At 50.9% G+C, this 5,000-nt stretch overlaps 1 protein-coding gene across 1 annotated transcript in view; it reads right to left on the reverse strand.

Annotated features, from left to right (window-relative positions):
- The window catches only part of dmd (dystrophin), a 462,454-nt gene that overhangs the window by 229,356 nt on the left and 228,098 nt on the right, over positions 1–5,000 (reverse strand). The gene's annotated exons all lie outside the window — the stretch shown is intronic.

Raw genomic sequence — 5,000 nt, forward strand, 5'->3', positions numbered from 1 at the left:
GGAGGTGTCCCTACCTCGTGTGTTATATGGTATATATCCCCTCGGAGGTGTCCCTACCTCGTGTGTTATATGGTATATATCCCCTCGGGGGTGTCCCTACCTCGTGTGTTATATGGTATATATCCCCTCGGGGGTGTCCCTACCTCGTGTGTTATATGGTATAGATCCCCTCGGAGGTGTCCCTACCTCGTGTGTTATATGGTATAGATCCCCTCGGAGGTGTCCCTACCTCGTGTGTTATATGGTATAGATCCCCTCGGAGGTGTCCCTACCTCGTGTGTTATATGGTATAGATCCCCTCGGAGGTGTCCCTACCTCGTGTGTTATATGGTATAGATCCCCTCGGAGGTGTCCCTACCTCGTGTGTTATATGGTATAGATCCCCTCGGAGGTGTCCCTACCTCGTGTGTTATATGGTATAGATCCCCTCGGAGGTGTCCCTACCTCGTGTGTTATATGGTATAGATCCCCTCGGAGGTGTCCCTACCTCGTGTGTTATATGGTATAGATCCCCTCGGAGGTGTCCCTACCTCGTGTGTTATATGGTATAGATCCCCTCGGAGGTGTCCCTACCTCGTGTGTTATATGGTATAGATCCCCTCGGAGGTGTCCCTACCTCGTGTGTTATATGGTATATATCCCCTCGGAGGTGTCCCTACCTCGTGTGTTATATGGTATAGATCCCCTCGGAGGTGTCCCTACCTCGTGTGTTATATGGTATAGATCCCCTCGGAGGTGTCCCTACCTCGTGTGTTATATGGTATATATCCCCTCGGGGGTGTCCCTACCTCGTGTGTTATATGGTATATATCCCCTCGGAGGTGTCCCTACCTCGTGTGTTATATGGTATATATCCCCTCGGAGGTGTCCCTACCTCGTGTGTTATATGGTATAGATCCCCTCGGGGGTGTCCCTACCTCGTGTGTTATATGGTATAGATCCCCTCGGGGGTGTCCCTACCTCGTGTGTTATATGGTATAGATCCCCTCGGGGGTGTCCCTACCTCGTGTGTTATATGGTATAGATCCCCTCGGGGTGTCCCTACCTCGTGTGTTATATGGTATATATCCCCTCGGGGGTGTCCCTACCTCGTGTGTTATATGGTATATATCCCCTCGGAGGTGTCCCTACCTCGTGTGTTATATGGTATATATCCCCTCGGAGGTGTCCCTACCTCGTGTGTTATATGGTATATATCCCCTCGGAGGTGTCCCTACCTCGTGTGTTATATGGTATAGATCCCCTCGGGGGTGTCCCTACCTCGTGTGTTATATGGTATATATCCCCTCGGGGGTGTCCCTACCTCGTGTGTTATATGGTATATATCCCCTCGGGGGTGTCCCTACCTCGTGTGTTATATGGTATATATCCCCTCGGGGGTGTCCCTACCTCGTGTGTTATATGGTATATATCCCCTCGGGGGTGTCCCTACCTCGTGTGTTATATGGTATAGATCCCCTCGGAGGTGTCCCTACCTCGTGTGTTATATGGTATATATCCCCTCGGAGGTGTCCCTACCTCGTGTGTTATATGGTATATATCCCCTCGGGGGTGTCCCTACCTCGTGTGTTATATGGTATATATCCCCTCGGAGGTGTCCCTACCTCGTGTGCTATATGGTATATATCCCCTCGGGGGTGTCCCTACCTCGTGTGTTATATGGTATATATCCCCTCGGGGGTGTCCCTACCTCGTGTGTTATATGGTATATATCCCCTCGGAGGTGTCCCTACCTCGTGTGTTATATGGTATAGATCCCCTCGGAGGTGTCCCTACCTCGTGTGTTATATGGTATATATCCCCTCGGGGGTGTCCCTACCTCGTGTGTTATATGGTATATATCCCCTCGGGGGTGTCCCTACCTCGTGTGTTATATGGTATATATCCCCTCGGAGGTGTCCCTACCTCGTGTGTTATATGGTATATATCCCCTCGGGGGTGTCCCTACCTCGTGTGTTATATGGTATATATCCCCTCGGAGGTGTCCCTACCTCGTGTGTTATATGGTATATATCCCCTCGGAGGTGTCCCTACCTCGTGTGTTATATGGTATATATCCCCTCGGAGGTGTCCCTACCTCGTGTGTTATATGGTATAGATCCCCTCGGGGGTGTCCCTACCTCGTGTGTTATATGGTATATATCCCCTCGGAGGTGTCCCTACCTCGTGTGTTATATGGTATATATCCCCTCGGAGGTGTCCCTACCTCGTGTGTTATATGGTATATATCCCCTCGGAGGTGTCCCTACCTCGTGTGTTATATGGTATATATCCCCTCGGAGGTGTCCCTACCTCGTGTGTTATATGGTATATATCCCCTCGGGGGTGTCCCTACCTCGTGTGTTATATGGTATATATCCCCTCGGGGGTGTCCCTACCTCGTGTGTTATATGGTATATATCCCCTCGGGGGTGTCCCTACCTCGTGTGTTATATGGTATATATCCCCTCGGGGGTGTCCCTACCTCGTGTGTTATATGGTATAGATCCCCTCGGGGGTGTCCCTACCTCGTGTGTTATATGGTATATATCCCCTCGGGGGTGTCCCTACCTCGTGTGTTATATGGTATATATCCCCTCGGAGGTGTCCCTACCTCGTGTGTTATATGGTATATATCCCCTCGGAGGTGTCCCTACCTCATGTGTTATATGGTATAGATCCCCTCGGAGGTGTCCCTACCTCATGTGTTATATGGTATATATCCCCTCGGGGGTGTCCCTACCTCGTGTGTTATATGGTATATATCCCCTCGGAGGTGTCCCTACCTCGTGTGTTATATGGTATAGATTCCCTCGGGGGTGTCCCTACCTCGTGTGTTATATGGTATAGATCCCCTCGGGGGTGTCCCTACCTCGTGTGTTATATGGTATAGATCCCCTCGGGGGTGTCCCTACCTCGTGTGTTATATGGTATAGATCCCCTCGGGGGTGTCCCTACCTCGTGTGTTATATGGTATAGATCCCCTCGGGGGTGTCCCTACCTCGTGTGTTATATGGTATAGATCCCCTCGGGGGTGTCCCTACCTCGTGTGTTATATGGTATAGATCCCCTCGGGGGTGTCCCTACCTCGTGTGTTATATGGTATAGATCCCCTCGGGGGTGTCCCTACCTCGTGTGTTATATGGTATATATCCCCTCGGAGGTGTCCCTACCTCGTGTGTTATATGGTATAGATCCCCTCGGAGGTGTCCCTACCTCGTGTGTTATATGGTATATATCCCCTCGGAGGTGTCCCTACCTCGTGTGTTATATGGTATAGATCCCCTCGGAGGTGTCCCTACCTCGTGTGTTATATGGTATATATCCCCTCGGAGGTGTCCCTACCTCGTGTGTTATATGGTATATATCCCCTCGGGGGTGTCCCTACCTCGTGTGTTATATGGTATAGATCCCCTCGGAGGTGTCCCTACCTCGTGTGTTATATGGTATATATCCCCTCGGAGGTGTCCCTACCTCGTGTGTTATATGGTATAGATCCCCTCGGAGGTGTCCCTACCTCGTGTGTTATATGGTATAGATCCCCTCGGAGGTGTCCCTACCTCGTGTGTTATATGGTATAGATCCCCTCGGGGGTGTCCCTACCTCGTGTGTTATATGGTATAGATCCCCTCGGAGGTGTCCCTACCTCGTGTGTTATATGGTATAGATCCCCTCGGGGGTGTCCCTACCTCGTGTGTTATATGGTATAGATCCCCTCGGGGGTGTCCCTACCTCGTGTGTTATATGGTATAGATCCCCTCGGAGGTGTCCCTACCTCATGTGTTATATGGTATATATCCCCTCGGAGGTGTCCCTACCTCGTGTGTTATATGGTATATATCCCCTCGGGAGTGTCCCTACCTCGTGTGTTATATGGTATATATCCCCTCGGGGGTGTCCCTACCTCGTGTGTTATATGGTATAGATCCCCTCTGGGGTGTCCCTACCTTGTGTGTTATATGGTATATATCCCCTCGGGGGTGTCCCTACCTCGTGTGTTATATGGTATATATCCCCTCGGGGGTGTCCCTACCTCGTGTGTTATATGGTATATATCCCCTCGGAGGTGTCCCTACCTCGTGTGTTATATGGTATAGATCCCCTCGGAGGTGTCCCTACCTCGTGTGTTATATGGTATAGATCCCCTCGGAGGTGTCCCTACCTCGTGTGTTATATGGTATAGATCCCCTCGGAGGTGTCCCTACCTCGTGTGTTATATGGTATATATCCCCTCGGAGGTGTCCCTACCTCGTGTGTTATATGGTATAGATCCCCTCGGGGGTGTCCCTACCTCGTGTGTTATATGGTATATATCCCCTCGGAGGTGTCCCTACCTCGTGTGTTATATGGTATATATCCCCTCGGGGGTGTCCCTACCTCGTGTGTTATATGGTATAGATCCCCTCGGGGGTGTCCCTACCTCGTGTGTTATATGGTATATATCCCCTCGGGGGTGTCCCTACCTCGTGTGTTATATGGTATAGATCCCCTCGGAGGTGTCCCTACCTCGTGTGTTATATGGTATAGATCCCCTCGGAGGTGTCCCTACCTCGTGTGTTATATGGTATAGATCCCCTCGGGGGTGTCCCTACCTCGTGTGTTATATGGTATAGATCCCCTCGGAGGTGTCCCTACCTCGTGTGTTATATGGTATATATCCCCTCGGGGGTGTCCCTACCTCGTGTGTTATATGGTATAGATCCCCTCGGGGGTGTCCCTACCTCGTGTGTTATATGGTATAGATCCCCTCGGGGGTGTCCCTACCTCGTGTGTTATATGGTATATATCCCCTCGGAGGTGTCCCTACCTCGTGTGTTATATGGTATATATCCCCTCGGGGGTGTCCCTACCTCGTGTGTTATATGGTATATATCCCCTCGGAGGTGTCCCTACCTCGTGTGTTATATGGTATATATCCCCTCGGGGGTGTCCCTACCTCGTGTGTTATATGGTATATATCCCCTCGGGGGTGTCCCTACCTCGTGTGTTATATGGTATATATCCCCTCGGGGGTGTCCCTA

This window comes from Oncorhynchus mykiss, chromosome 18 (genome assembly GCF_057628025.1).
Source record: "Oncorhynchus mykiss isolate SJ-2025 chromosome 18, ASM5762802v1, whole genome shotgun sequence".
Lineage (NCBI taxonomy): Eukaryota > Metazoa > Chordata > Actinopteri > Salmoniformes > Salmonidae > Oncorhynchus > Oncorhynchus mykiss.